The 16,194-nt window shown below is 42.3% G+C and overlaps 1 long non-coding RNA gene across 1 annotated transcript; it reads left to right on the top strand.

The window, feature by feature from the left end:
* The first annotated feature begins 470 nt into the window (after positions 1-470).
* Positions 471-15,312, top strand: LOC113967564. Its single transcript, XR_003534214.1, has 3 exons — positions 471-873; positions 1,304-1,431; positions 15,195-15,312. It is a non-coding gene; the product is annotated as an uncharacterized LOC113967564 (long non-coding RNA).
* The last annotated feature ends 882 nt before the right edge of the window (positions 15,313-16,194 follow it).

The following is a 16,194-nucleotide window of genomic DNA, read 5'->3' as shown; positions in this document are numbered from 1 at the left end:
AAAACAAGTGAGAGATATTATCTTCTTTTACTTTAGAAAGGAAACAAACAATATGGTAGAAAAACTGTTCTAGAAGCATACCCAGTAATTGATGTTACAGGGAGGATAAATTTGTAGCTCAAATGAAAATCCAGTGTAAGTCATCACTCAATGAAATGGACAAAATCCTTGTCTTCATAAATAGGTCTGTCATAACAGACATGTGAAGCTTTACTCTTTTATTTCCTCCTCAAGGAAGGGGCTCTTTCCAAATCTGATATTGCTGAAACATATTTCAAGGCAGGGTGAACTTCGAGACCATGTTTTCAGAAGAGTTGTGTAATCTGCTTTTAGCTGTAGGTTTTGTCCATCTGAGTGTCCATACAGGGCATTTTGTTTCTCTGAAGCAACTGGCATTGGCCACAGCTGGAGGTGAGATCAATGTTTCTCAGACTCAGCTGTGCTGTTTTTGAGCTCAGCAGGGCTGTGGGTTAGGGAGCTTGTGGTGCCTCACGAGTCAATAGTCAGCAAGGTGTCAATTGTACCTGGCTTGGCATCATCTCAGCTTCTCCAGGACACAGGACCAACTGCAGTGATTGGTTGTACATGTACTGAACAGCCAGTAATTGCAAAATGTATGCCAAGTCCTGGTGGACATGGACAGCAGGGCTGACCTGGTTTTACAGGAGGATCAAAATGTGGGTACAGAACTGGAGAAAAAGATTCATGGTGAGGAGGGAAGGTCAGGGAAAAAAGGGTAGACAGAATTAAATCCAGAGGGACAAGTTTTAGAGAAAGGAGAAAGAGAGCCACAGAACTGCTAGAATTAGCAGTCCTAAGAAAAGCAGCATAAGAAGGCGAGGACAGACAAGCAGAGCATCAGGCACTTCCGTGGTAAGCAATTCACTTTCAGTAAATCCATTGTTTGCTTAAACACTCTCTAATTTCCTGGGACTTGCTGGCTGAGTGCTTTGAACATATTTGCATAAGGTGTGGAGCTGAAACATGACCTAAGTTGTTCAGATATACTTCAAAAATGTTTAAAGCACTCACTCAGTTTGGTCCTAATTGATTCATCAATAATTTGTGGCTCATGCTTAGCTCACTAACAATCAGTAGTTCAAAGTCTAAATTTAAGATGAATTGTTCCTGAGACTGGTTCATGAACTGTTGTACTGTATTTTGTCCGTTACGCAAGAAGCCCCAAGTTCCACCTTTTCTGAACAGAGCCCTCAGCGTCACAAGCCTATTTTCAAAATTACATAGAAATGTCCTTTCTGCTTACCTGCATGGTGTGGCTTTCAGATACCTGTTTATCTTCTAGGTGTGAGTGAATCAAGTGAATAGCTGAATTGGTACGTGCTGGCGCTGAGAAGCATGTCTCACACAACTTATGGTGCTCAAAACCCTCAGATTGCTGCATCGCAATCTCCTTCTGAGCCGGTAAAGAAGGTAAACAGTAGCAGTGTTTAATACGTATGGAGGTCACAGAAGACAATTAGATTGTAATGTAGACTTGTATTGACAACTCAGTCATAACTCTGAAGGAGGGCTTCTTCCTGTTTAGTCTGGTGCCTACGAGCACTTACAATGTATTTCTGATGTTAGTTGGTAGATATATCTGCAGAGGAAGGCCTGTGGTTAAGGAGAGGGACAGACTTCCCGAAGAGCTGATGTGATGACTGGTGAATAGCTGCTCAATGTCTTCTTTTCATTTCTTCAGCACAATGCTGAATCTTCCTATACAAGACTGCAGAACAAGAACCTTCCAGGCCGTCATTGTAAATTAAAAGTTTACTTGTGTAAAAATACAGGAGATTATTAGAATTGACAGAGACCATGGAAATATTTTTACATTTGCATTAAACTTTGTATAATACCTAATTCTCTGAGCAAGAGCTTCATGTCTTTAGTTTGACTTTTTTTATAGGGAAAAAAACCTGAAAGAAATAAATTTTACTGGTATAAAGCCCATAAAAATGCAGGCAGGTGTATTGAGTCCTGCAGTTGAAATAGAGTGATAGCACAAGCTGGTATACCCATGTGTGGAGAAACAGGGAGGGATATAAACTGACTGCCTCATTAAGCACAGCAAGTCCCTTGCGGTGTCTACAGCTCACAAGTGCTTAGTTCACTGCCATAGCAGTGCCAGATCGATTTTATAGCTAGCATGGATTATTTGTGTTATAGAATCATAGCTCTGATTTTAGGGTAAGGCTTCTAGTTTACCAAGACAACTTCTAAGTCACACAATTGCTTTTGGAAATTATTCTGTTTGCATTGATGCCATCCTTCCATATGATCAGCCTCATTTCAGAGTATTGGTTTTTGTGGCTTGATGACCTGCATCCACTCTATTCAAATGTTTTCCTCGTAAATTTTATGCTATATGTTGATACTTTTTGTGTACTAAAATATGCCCTTTTCATTGTTTTCCTCACAGAAACAAAGAATAACTTTGTATTATTTTATGTTATAATAAAGGATGTGAAGAATTTTGAGAGTCTTCTGTATTTCTGCAGAACATTCTGCAGGTCTTGAGAACATTTCGTCAACAGATTGATAAAGCACAGTCTGTTGCTGGTTGTGTGTCCCCATGGATGGGTGTTGGCATCACCAGCAGTTTACTAGTGAGAAACTTCATTTCTTTTCACCTGAGTGAGTTTTCATTTATGAATTTGTACATGAGGAATGTTTTCTGTTGACTGTTGCCTGGCATACCCTACATTGTTATTTCTCCCAGGACATAAATGATGTGAGATGCAAGCCACCAATAACAATTTTAGAAGACAAATAAGTAACAGTAAATAGTTTTCTGGCTGACCAGTAGGTTGGAATCTGTATTTGAATTTGTCAGAGAACTCACAGATCATCATGGCTAGGCTTCGCGAACGAAGATTTGGGAAGGACTCTACCCACGTTTCTTGCAAGCGCGTTGGTGGCTAAAAAGGCCAATACGAGATAGACACGTCCAGTTGCAAAAGACACAGCAGAAAGACTCCTTAGATGGTATATTCTGCAAGGCTCGATTCTTTCTGCGTTGTCTTTTCTCCTCAAGAGTGATCCTGCGTGCTTTCTCAAAAGCATCAGCGGCGTTATAAATGGACTGTCTCCAGGCCTCCCGATTAGAGGCCAGAGTAGACCAGTTATGGTGATCAATATGCCCGAGGCTGAGTTGTTGCTTCAGGGAGTCCTTGTATCTTTTCTTCGGAGCTCCTCTCTTGCGACAGCCAGTGGCAAGTTCACCATAGAGCAGGATCTTAGGGAGGCGGTGGTCCTTCATCCTGGAGACGTGCCCTGCCCATCGCAGTTGCGTTCTCAGTAGCATGGCCTCAATACTTGTGATTGCTGCCTGTTCAAGAACAGATGTATTGGTCACATAATCTGACCAGTGGATGTTTAGGATTGTGCGGAGGCAGCGTTGATGGAAGCGTTCTAGGAGACGCAGGTGGTGGCGGTAGATGACCCATGATTCAGAACCATATAAAAGAGTAGACAGCACTATGGCTCTGTAAACACTGATCTTGGTACTTTTCTTCAAGTGTTTATTACGCCAGACTCTTTTATGGAGCTTTCCAAAGGCACTATATGCCTTTGCTAACCTATTGTCTATCTCCCCGTCGATCTTACCATCTGAGGAGATGAGGCTGCCTAGGTAATTAAACTGTTGGACTGATTTGAGTTCTGATTGGCCGATGGTGATGTGGGGATGATGGAGGACTTCCTGAGGTGCAGGTTGATGGAGAACTTCAGTCTTCTTTAAGCTGACTTCCAGCCCAAAGAGCTCAGCAGCATCTGCAAAGCAGGATGTTAAACGCTGCAGAGCTGCTTCTGTGTGGGCAACAAGGGCGGCGTCATCAGCATAAAGCAGCTCCCGGACAAGATGGTTTAGGGTCTTAGTGTGGGCCTTCAGTCACCTTAGGTTGAATAGGCTTCCATCAGTACGATATCGAATGTAGATACCGTCCTGATCATCGAGGTCTGCCGTGGGCCTTTGGAGCATCATGCTGAAAAAGACTGTGAATAAGGTAGGAGCGAGAACGCAGCCTTGTTTCACGCCATTCTTTATTAGAAAGGGCTCAGAAAGTGTGTTGCCATATCTGACTTGGCCGTGCTGATCCTCATGAAGTGAGATGATCATTTTAAGGAACTTGGGGGGACAACCTAAACGTTCCAAAATCTGCCATAGACCTTTTCTGCTCACAGTATCGAAAGCCTTGGTGAGGTCGACAAAGGTTACATAGAGACCTTTGTTCTGTTCCCTACACTTCTCTTGCAGTTGTCTGAGAACAAATATCATGTCTGTGGTGCTCCTGTTGGCTCTGAAGCCACACTGACTTTCAGGTAGAATTTCTTCTGCTATAGCGGGTATTAGTCTGTTCAGGAGTATTCTTGCCAAGATTTTGCCAGCAATGGAGAGCAGAGTAATACCACAGTAATTTGAGCAGTCTGATTTAGTACCTTTCTTCTTATACAAGGTGATGATGACTGCATCACGAAGGTCTGAAGGTAGTTTGCCTAGTTCCCAACAGCGCACCACAAGCTCATGAAATTTAGCATGGAGTGCAAGGCCCCCATGTTTCCAGACTTCGGGTGGAATTCCATCAACCCCAGCTGCCTTGCCAATTTTCACCTGCTGTATGGCCTTGAGGGTTTCTCCTAAAGTGGGGGCAGTATCCAATTCGAATTTCACCGGTTGTTGTGTGATGGATTGAATTGCTGAGTCTTGTACTACACGGTTGGTACTGAAAAGAGTCTGAAAGTGTTCAGACCATCTATTCAGAATGGAGGTTTTATCTGTCAGAAGCGTTTGACCATCTGCACTGAGTAGTGGGCTTTGGACTTGGTACGTAGGCCCATATGCTGTTTTCAGGGCCTCATAGAATCCTTTGTGATCCCCTGTATCTGCACATAGTTGAGTTTTTGCAGCTAGATCGGTCCACCACTTGTTCTGGATGTCACGGAGTTTCTGCTGAAGCTTGCTGCATGCAAGACGAAAGGCTGTTTTTCTTGCGTGACAGGATGGCAGTGCAAGGTATGCTTGGTGGGCAGTTCTCTTCTTCCTCAACAAGTCCTGGATTTCTTGATTGTTTTCATCAAACCAGTCCTTGTTCTTCTTGAGGGAGAACCCTAAGGATTCTTCAGAGGATTGCAGGATGCAGCTTTTAATATGATACCAAATTGTTTCAGGAGAGGAATCTGCAGGATTTGTGGGATGGTTTTCGAGCCTGGTTTGAAGATTTGTCTGGAATCTTTCTCTTACTGTGGCTGATTGGAGATCGTTAACTTGAAGTCTTCTCCTTGGGATACTGCCCCTTTTGGGTTTGAATTTGAGAATGAAGTTGAGTTTACAGCGCACAAGCCGATGGTCTGTTTGGCATTCTGCGCTGGGCATCACGCAGGTATGGAGGACATCGCGGACATCTCTCTGTCGCACCAAGACATAATCAATGAGGTGCCAATGCTTAGACCTGGGGTGCATCCAGGTTGTCTTCAGACTATTTTTCTGCTGAAAGATAGTGTTAGTTATGGTAAGCTGTTGCTCTGCACAGAATTCTAGCAGAAGTCGACCATTATCATTGCAGTTTCCAACACCATGCTTGCCTAGTATTCCTTTCCAAGCTTCAAAATTCTTACCTACTCTGGCGTTGAAATCACCAAGGATAATGATCTTATCATCTGCGGGCACCTTTTGGGTAAGGCAGCGCAGGTCAGTGTAAAATTTATCTTTTTCAGCAGGGTCAGCTTGGAGAGTTGGGGCATATATACTAAAGATGACAACGTGTTGCTTGTTGTTTAGTGGAAGGCGTAGGGAGATAATGCGGTCAGAGTGACCTGTCGGCAGATTTTCGAGTTTAGGGACAATAGAGTTTTTGATCATGAAACCGACACCTGAGAGATGTTTTTCGGTTCTGGGCTTACCTGACCAAAAGAGTGTGTAACCGGCACCATGTTCTCTGAGGCTGCCTTCCTCGTGAAGGCGAACTTCGCTGAGAGCAGCAATGTCGATGTTGAGACGAGCCAGTTCATGGGCAATTAGGGCAGAACGTCGCTCAGGACGTCCGCTATTCGCAGAATCGAGCATGGTTCTGATGTTCCAACATGCTAGAGTTAATTTGGGTACACCTTTGGAGGCAGGTGCATGCCTTTGTCTTTTGCTCTTTGTGCGACCGCATTGGAAGAAGATGCCCGTTGGTCTGCGGTTAACCAACCGTGTGAAGGTGGAGATGAGCTTTGTTTAGGCCACCTTTTCTAGGCCCCTCTCCGAGTGGAGCAAGCAGTGCTGTCCTTGAAAAGGCTGCTTGGTCGTTCAGGGTGCTGCCCCAAGAGACTCTCATCTCCGTCAGTCTCAAATGACCAATATCCTGAACCGACTGCATGCAGGGTTGAGTCTGCGGCTCCCAGTGCACCTTTCACCTACCGTTTCGACCCTCGCCCGTCGCTGCAGGACTTTTTGCATGTGGGTAAAGCCTTCAAGCCTGCGCAATGGATTTTTTAGGTGAGATGCAGTATGCGTGGAACTGAACCCACCCTTTAATCCTGAGGTTCATCTGCCAGGGCCAAGCGAGCTTGGACGGTGGCAGCGAGGTCCTCGGGACGTAGGTTTGATTAGAGTGACCTTTTCTTAGATGGATGGCCTTACAGGGCTAAGCGAGCTCCATCTGCCCGGGTTTGAGATTAGAGTTGTCCTTCTCCTAGGATGATTGCCAGAAGGCTAACGAGCTCATCCTGCCCAAGAATGTAATGTATCTGACCCTACGGTTTTGACCTGTCTGGCATGGGTGACCCTACCGAAGGCATGTACCATCGCCAGCATAGCTCGCAACCACATATGGGCACACATGGTCTGTGCCTGTCAGAGCGATCTGGGCAAGTCCCTCACTTCCCACCCCACTATCACCTAACTATACACAATCTCAAGGAGACACCCAGGAACAACCCTCGCCCTGTCCACCCCTTCAGGACGCAACAGAGCAAAGCAGACACATCCAGAACAGGCCGAAGCTGTGCAGCAGCCGCAGGTGAGCCAAAACCAAACAGACAAACAAAGCAACCAACCAACCCCCCCACTCATCCAAGGCTGGGGTGCCCAACAAGGCCCCAGCCTGGCTGGGACCCCCATCACTGTAAAGGAAACCCACTGTCCACCCTGACCATATCCTTCCTTCACTGTGTTACCACGTATCAACAGGTGCACTGCTCACCTGTGACACTTGAAACAGGACTGCCCCGCTCTACCTCCTGCAAGTTGGAGGACCCCCACGGCCTGCTCGATACCCCTCCCCTCTCCTCTCCCCCCTTCCCCTGAACCCCCCATCCTCCCAACTTGCCTCCCCTTCCCCCCATCAAACCCCTCCCCCCCAAACCTGGAACGGCAAACCTGAGTGTGCTCCGAAGCTGTCCTCTCCTCCATGGGGGTGCAGCTCCGACCTGCAAGGGTCCCCCATTTTCTCCTTCTCCCGTGGTGGTTGTGACTGGGGAGTAAACCGCGTGCGCGAAGCGCGGGCGGCGCCCGGGGCTCCCAGGACGCCTCCACACAGCCATGCGGCGGGGGGGGTGACCCGGGGCTCCCGGGATGCCTCCACACAGCCATGCGGCCACTCACAGATAGATCTACAATAATCACAACCACTTACAAGTGGTTTGTGAACAAAACCAGGATTTCTTCATCAGATATTGTGTTCATAATGTATAAATCAATCCACTCTAGTATTCTGAGGCAACTTATACTGGTTGTTATAGCATATAAGAAGTTCTCACTGGTTTGAATTACTTTTTGCTTGCTCAAATATGTATGACAGTTGACTGTCTACATAGCTGTAGCTATACTCATAGTTGACAACAACAACATAATAGAGGGAGAAGCTTAAATAGAAATAATAGGCTAAATCTGAGCAAAAGTAAACCAACAATAAATATCTGCAAGTAATTCCCAAGAGTAATTTCTGAAGGTTAAAGGTTGCTCCAAGTGAATTACCTTACATAGCTTGAATTAAGCAGGACAAGTAGTTAATAAGAAGCAAAACTGTAATAGCAGAAAAATAGACAAGATAGCCCATTCTTATCTTTAGTCGAGGCAGTTGTAAGTATATATTGCTGGTGTAAACATCATAGGCATTTTCTGATTTTGAATTTTACCTTTTATGTCTAGGCATTGCTTTCTTCTTTAGGTAACAATTAAAATAAAAGGTTAGATATATTATATAATGCAAGGAGGCAAAACAAAGTATCTATATGCTAGAATTGTTCAAAGGAGTTATCTGCTATTATGCTATCAGATAGGAATAGTTTGTCAGGTTTTGATCTGGTAAAAGTAGGTGATAACTTGCACATTGTATCACTGATTGTTTGCTGTCATAGCACATTTGTGAAATGCTGTTCTTTGAGCCAATTATTTGAGTTACTATAGGAAAGAGTGAAATAATTTTAGAGGACATTGGATATTGTAATAAGAAAGAACTCTTCAGAATACTTTTATGGGTCACTACAAGAATTATCCTTGCAAAAGGCAATGTGACTCCTTTTGAAAAGAAAGTGTTTCTTCAAAGGTTAAAACTGTATTGACAGCTTCTATGATTCAATAAGATTTTTTTTCAAGATAAGGCCTACATAATTTCAGATATTGCATGATTTCCCCTGGATAAATGAATGTCAGAAAATGAAAAAGGCTCATTTTCTAAGCCTGAGTGGCAATTTTCTTATTATGCTGTCATATGGATAAAGTACTTGCCATTCTGAATTGTACCGGCTCAGAAAAAAAATTGGGCCAAGATTAATGAAATCAACGAAAATAATGTTTGTTTCTCTGGACATTTTATTGACATTCCTAAATGGCCTGTCAGATCTCTTTCCTAAGATCATTAGATTTCTGATATGGTTTGATCTCTCATTTGAAGAGCCCAGACTTCAAGCCTGCCCTTCTGCTGGCTGCACCTTCTGAAGGGCATCAGGGCCTACTCTCAGTAGCACCATTTCAGAGGATGAATAGTACCGGATACATTAAAATACCTTAGAGAAGTCAGCAAACTGTATTCATAACTTCAGGAATTGTAGTAGATGTGGGTGCTCAGGCTAGGGCTCCGACCAGGGATAGGTTGAAGATGTGTGAGAGGATAGTCTGTCTTGGCAGCTGGATGCTGAATGCAGACATGACCCCACTGTGCTGCCCAGATGTGGAGAAGAACAGGAACTGTATTCAGAAAGGATCAATGTCTACAGGGTGACTTAAAAACAGTAAAGCCAAGAGGAATTAATTGTCTAATTAAAAAGTGAATTGCTTTAATGTCTCTTGGCTCTACAGGGACTTGAGGCAGGTCAGGGTCTGCCTAGCTTCAGAAACAAGGAGTAGCCAAGATTAAATCAGCCTAAACTGTTGCCTGTATTTCATTGTATTTCTTCACTCTGCCATTGAAAATAATGTGGATGTTACTGTGAACCACATGCATCTCTATGCCCTGAGTCTAGTTTGAATGCATGTGGAGTAAAGCTGAGAACATAATATCCATTGTAGATGGAGGGCAGAGGCGTTGGGATGTAGGGTAGGGGGAGCGAGTATGAGTGCAGTGTCAAAGTGACTTTTGTTGGTGCTGTCAAAAATGTCAGGACAGGCATCAGGATAACAATATCAGAGCATCAACTTGTTAGAGGTTGAAGTGGATTAGGCTATTGATGTCAAATAAGTTGACATGCAGTTGCATGTGCAACTTTTCTGTGTACATGCAAATGCTTGTGGCAGTAGCTACACATACATGCATATGATTACTTTTTTTCAGGAACATATAATGTCTGTGTGCATATACAAGGCAAAACTATTTGTCTACAGAGGCTTGCACCATGCATCTAGGATAAGCCCATGAGGCATACGGACAGAAAAGCAAGTGTTGGGTATGAATTCTTGCTCACATTGTCAAGAAAGCCTTTGAGGTCAAGATGGGGCTGGGCATAGAACTGTACACTGAAACTAGAGGGCATGCATAACAGTATAATGAGTTTTAGTAACTCTTAAAATGAAATTTGCCATTGACTGTTGTTATTTAACACACTTACAGCATGTATTTGTAAAGGTATCTTACACTCGTGTTACCGTAGCTCCCCTGTTGGAGCCAATGCATAACGTGGTATGAACCTTTTAGTGTGCTGTACCAAAGCAGACTGTGATCCAGTACAGCTGGGCATCTTCAGATGGAAAAGCAGATGTCCTAGTGTAACAGTATGGCTGATAGAAATGGTGGCATGAGATAAAAAAGAGAATCCAGTAATTTCTAGTTTCCCATTAAGCCTGAATATAATGTCAAAGCTGGTGCTTAGCAGTACAGAAAGAATTCTAAGTTTTGACAGGCTTTTTTTCTCACCTTTCTTGTGAGATGCAGGAAATCATGCATCCTTTGTGTTTACACTGGCCTAAGGGCTTCAGTGATAGTCCTATAAAGACAAAAGATACATTTCTTATTAAAAAGGCTTTTTCTTTTTTTCTTTAACATTTTTGCAAAACAAATATTTTTCAAATTTTCTATAAAAGTTTAAAAGCATCTTTCCCTGTACTTTTATTATTTCCACTTTTTTGGAACATTTGAACTTTTAATGTCTACTGCAATTTCCTCAGAGTTTGGCTAGCCTTCCAGAAGCAGATGTAAGTTCAGCAGCTTCTTTATTATCAAAACTGAAGATTTAATTCTGAAAATGAAGTATGCAACTTAATTACTCTGATAGAAGTATTTTGGGTTTTTTTCAGTAACTCAGTGGGATAAAAAAAGTTAAAACTCTTCTAAGTGTTGCTGAAAAGAAGTCTAGGGGAAGCAGGAGGAAGGATGGGGATTTCTACTAAGTTTCAATTTTATGTGAAGCCTGGGTGTGTGCATTAAAAAGCTGCTGCTTTAGAAAGATGAAAAAGCTCATTGTTTTCCATCTTTCCGTCACATTACTAAAACTCTGTCGGCCACAAGAAGTGTGTAGTCATACATACATGCAGGACACATGCATGACAGTTCTGTATGGGGAGTAAGAGCATTCACGGCAGATATAGATGTCTGCTTTATGACGAGTAAGTTGGAAGCTCAAGATGGCCAGGTCATAAGATATTTACTTACAGAAGGTGGCAGAACTATGGGCAAACCAAACTTTCAGCTTGTTTGAAATAGCAAGGCTATGTGTACACAAGGTTCCCCAGCGGAGTGGTGACCTTCTGTAACGTGAGGCAGAGCCTAAGTTTAGTAAATAGAGGCTTGGAGCCTCGTGTTTTGTGCCAGGTCTCCGAGAGAGCGTAAATCACCATGTGATTGGTCTCCCTGCTGCTGTGATTGGCATTCCCTCCCACTTTATGCTGCTTTTCATAAAGCTTTAGTGTACCAGCAACCGAAATGTATGTGGAAAAGCTAGCTGTAGCACCAATGATATAACAATCAAAACCAGAATTGGCCAGTAGGACTCAATATTTAGTTAATCATGAAGTACAGCCCATGTGAGCTTTGGTAATGTCAGACCTTATCACGTGTTTGATTTGTTTTAGGAAGATAAGAGCAGTTGTACTTGATCAGAGCAGAGATCCACCCAGCTTGGTATCCTGACTCCAAAACTGGCCTGAAGAAGAAGTTTATGAGAACAGAGAAAAATTATTTTCCCTAGTATTCTCTCCATTTTCTAGAGCTCTGCAGTTCAGGATTTTCTTGAACCAGGGATTATATCTTTGTGTATATCAGCTTCATTACACCTTCAGGGATTTTTTCTAATTATTATCACTATGGTTTGTGAATTAAAAAGATAATTATCCATTATTTCTGAATATTTGAGGTATGTTTCATTTCCCTCAAAGCAAAATTTAAAGTTTAGAGCCTCACAATTTGTAAGTTTTGGCTGAAATTGTTAAACCAGTTTAACCTAAATAAGATAGGTAAATAATTTAGCTAGACTGCACTGCTGGGTTTTGTTGTTGATGCTTGTTTTTTAATTTTTTTTTTTCATTGAGACCAGAAATACCTTGTGGAAAGCTGTTTCTTCTGTGCACAAAGAACAAGAAAAAGCATCAGTGTGTTGATTTATCCAGGTTCCCATGGTGCCTCTGCAGCAGTCTGCAGTGTCACCCACTGCTGTTTCTTGATGGTGACTAGAGGCAGTAGTACTTATTGGAAAGGGAAAACGAAAGAGAAAGAAATGTGTGGTTTAAAAAGGAACAAGGCGATGGTTAGAGTGGAAAATCTTGTCTTTCATTAAGTGCATGGGACCGGTCCTTGTTTCTATCTAACTTCTCTGGAGAGTAAGAGCTTTCCAATATACTCCAAAATGAATGAAGTGGTTTGGTTGAGCAAATGCACACAAAACTAAGCTGTTGGCCAAGAAGAACAGTGAGAAAATGTGAAAAAATAAAAATAATGGAAGCTCTGCAGAGTAGCTTTTTTCTTGTCACATGATAATTACCTTTTAAGAAATGTGTATGTTTTTCCGTTCCTCATTCTTAGTGGGAGAAATAGGGAACGATGAGGACAGACTCAGGCACAGCTGCTGCTTTTCCTGAAGGCAGTCTGGTGCTGCTCCTGCTGATAGCAACTTGCAGTGTCACCTTCACGGCCTTTACCTTTTTCTCTTGCTTTCCCTTTCCCTTCATACAGCAATCCCCCACCCTTCCCAAGGGCTTGGACATCTCACCCGAATTTGTAACCCTTTACTGAGCCAAGACTGCAACGATGTCTTGGAGGGTGGCAAGAGGTGATGCTTCCCAAAGCAATGGTTAAACTGGCAGGTGGGGAGCTTACGGATCCGTCTTAATCTCTTTGCAGATGCCATGCTCTTCTTCCTGCCCCATCCCTCCCTAGGCATCACTTTTGTCACTGTGTACTGTCATAAGTATCTGAAAATATTTTATTTGATGCAATCCTTGACTACTGAAAAAGTATGGAAGAAAATTTAAATGCATAAGAATTTTTTTAAGTGTTGAAGTGTTAATATGGTGAATGTCATTGAAGAGTTTCAGATAAGGATTTGATGTTCAATCAAAAATCCCTTAATAATCTGGATTACTCAATACTGGATAATTTCTCAGGTTCCTTTTCTGGATTCAAGGCCCAGGCATGTCTTAACTTCATATTAGATGAGGTGTTTGTCTAGAAAGTTTCCTCTCCACATTCCTCTCTTTTCTTATCTTCTTTTCCTTCTTGCCTCCTCTCACTTGCTGTTTTCAGACACAAAATTCAGATTGTGCCCTGGATGGAAGCTCTTGCTCTCTCCAGGTAGTTGTCAGTTGTAGCGACCAGAGAAACAGAGCTTCTGGATGCACTGGACATCAAAAGAAGTATCTGGATGCATTAAAAAACAACTTCCTAAAAAACCCACCAAGGTTAATGAGTTTTCCTCTGGCAATTGCAAAGTCATTTTGCTCTCCTCTTCCCCCTACTTCCAACTTGTGTCATTTTAATCAAGTTTCTGTAAAATACTATTCTAAGTTGTTATATGCTGTGAGACTGATTATTTCTTGCATGTAGAACATGAGAAAGGAGAAGGGAAGCTGATTTTTGCAATTTCTGCAGGAGACTATATTCACTTTGTCTTAATCCTTGACACGTAAGGTCATCAAGCAGAGAGCTATCATTTGATAAGTAAAGTAGGTATAATATTACCAATATTACTTGAAAGAGGTAAGTGATTGGAAGCTAAACCACAGCCATCTCCTAACCAGACAGGTCTTCAAGATGAAGGAGGGCAAGTCCTGTTTTGTACTGGTCTGGGTATAAATTTTGTTATTACTTACAATTTTTGGATAGCAGAATGTCTTGCTGAGTACATTGATTAAAGCTGTGCTACTACCTCAGTCAGCCTCTAAATATCCTCAAACATCCCAGGAATCATACACTACCTCTGCTTGCTGATGTGCTATTATAAAACTTTAGCTGTCATTTTGGTATTTTAATGTTAGCCACTACACAGCTCACAAATATTTAAAGAAAATCCTTAATGTCAAACCTTCCTTCCATATAATAAAGGTAATTTAATATTTCTCATTATATATTTGTTTTTTCACTGTTTTAGCTCTCTATAAATCCTTATCCTGATTTAAAAATCACCCTATCATGCATTTGTAACAAATTTCTATTGAGTAATTTCTTTCACAATGGCAAGGGTAATAATCATATTTATTTTGGCACATACAGCCTCTCTGCTGTGTAAACACACAGAGAGCTGGTTTTAGGAAGATCCTGTTTTTCCTGTGTAGGGGGGTGAAAAATGTCAGGTCCTAACCAGTTGAAACACCATTAAGAGTGAAGTAATTGGCAGGGACAGAAGTTCTCCCTGCGGGGTGTAAGCATGCAGGTTTGACACAAAACATAGCACCTCCCTCCTCCCTCCTGAGAATGGCAGAACTCATCAGCAGTTTGCCTCCTAAGTTTTCTTGCACCAGTTCAGAGAAATGCTGAGAAAAGCCATGACTCATGGTCTGACAGCACAGACAGAGCCTTCAGACTCCCTAATGAGCAGATTACCTGACCAAAGGTTCCTCTTCAGAGCACCAGAATTTGGTGTGGGGCTGCCCAGCGACCCTGAGCAGCAGCCACTTTGGTCCCCTTGAATCTTAATTAACAGGGTTCAGGCCACAAGTGAGAGGTTGAGGAGATTAAGTTGCTAATGCCGTAAAACACACAAGCTTTCACTTTGCGCAGTAGGGAAATGTATGGGCTGATGGCAAGACAATCCAGGTTTTAAAAGCTGGGCAAGGAGCCAAAACAGTCCTGTCTTTAAATTCAGTCTCTGGCATTTTCTCTGTAGTTACATGTAGCCTGTTTCGCCTTTTCTATGTTACTCACCCTCCACGGAGCATGGGTTTAGTAAATGGCTAGTGTAGTTGAGATGAGAAAAGTCAAGTAATAGTAGCTTAATTCCTTCTCTATCTACCTGAAATTAATTTCTTATGCTTCTACCTAAATGTTTTTTCATGCATACAATCTATACAGTCTCTTAAAGAACAAAGGGAAACATCGTGGTGTAAATTTTCCATGCTGTTGTAGCAGCCTATTTGTTTGCACAGATATACATCAGGAAAAAAAGTTTTTGGCTTTTATACAGTGTTACATAGTGTAATAAGAAACAACTTGAGTCAACCACCTATAATTTAATTAAAATTTTGTGTTGCCAATTCATAATATCATATATGTTTCTATCCAAGTGGAATAATTTCTTCATAAATTTTCATTGTGAGATGTCAATTTTCATCCTGTCTTATTATTTACCAGCCTACCTGCCTGACTTCTCTCAGCTGCGTTGGACAGGACACGTCTCAAGGATGAAGGACTACCACCTCCCTAAGATCTTGCTTTATGGTGAACTTGCCACTGGCTGCTGCAAGAGAGGAGCCCCAAAGAAAAGATACAAGGACTCCCTGAAACAACATCTCAGCCTTGGCCATATTGATCAGCATAACTGGTCTACTCTGGCCTCCAGTTGGGAGGTCTGGAGACACACCATCTATAACACTGCTGCTTCCTTTGACAGTGCACGCAGGATCACTCTCGAGGAGAAAAGACAATGCAGAAAGAATCATGTCCTGCTGATACCACCTAAGGAGTCTTTCTGTTGTGCCCTTTGCAACTGGACTTGTCTATCTCGCATTGGCCTTTTTAGCCACCAGCACACTTGTAGCAAATGTGGGTAGAGTCCTTCCCAAATCTTCGTTCGCGAAGCCCAGCCATGAACCTGCCTGACTTCCACCTTGGTTGCCAGTCACTACTATCTGACATCTCTATTGCATTTCTACTGCCCTTGTGAATGGCATACTGGCACTTTTTGTTTTGTCCCCCTCAGTATTGTCACCTCCCCTATGACTTTAAATAGACAGATTCTCCCACTAAGCCTTCCAGCACCCTAATCAACTGTTGCTTTGCTGTTTTTGTTCCTACTACACACTTAGTTCTGAACAGCCTTATTTCCTTCTCCGCTATGACCAAGTCAAATACTGCTGAAATGCCCAGTGCAGCAATAAGAATGGAGATATTCATTGTAAGCACTAGGGCAATAAAGTTGCTTTAAAATTTTAGATAATATTGAATTTCAAGCCTCTGTGGAATGGCAACTTGATTAAAATTTGTTTGATAAGATTTTAGTTTACTTTGGTTACTTCTTTCTAAAAATTCGAGCCTTACATCATTGGAATAAATCCTTCCTTTTATTTCAGCATACTTTAGAAACTGGCACCCTGAGGTGCAGAATTTGATTTAGCTCGGAAAAGTGGTATTG

The sequence above is a fragment of the Neopelma chrysocephalum genome, unplaced genomic scaffold (assembly GCF_003984885.1).
Source record: "Neopelma chrysocephalum unplaced genomic scaffold, ASM398488v2 Primary Assembly neopelma1_23, whole genome shotgun sequence".
Lineage (NCBI taxonomy): Eukaryota > Metazoa > Chordata > Aves > Passeriformes > Pipridae > Neopelma > Neopelma chrysocephalum.
The sequence above is the reverse complement of the archived record's forward strand: the minus strand, read 5'-3'. Positions and strand labels throughout refer to the sequence as shown.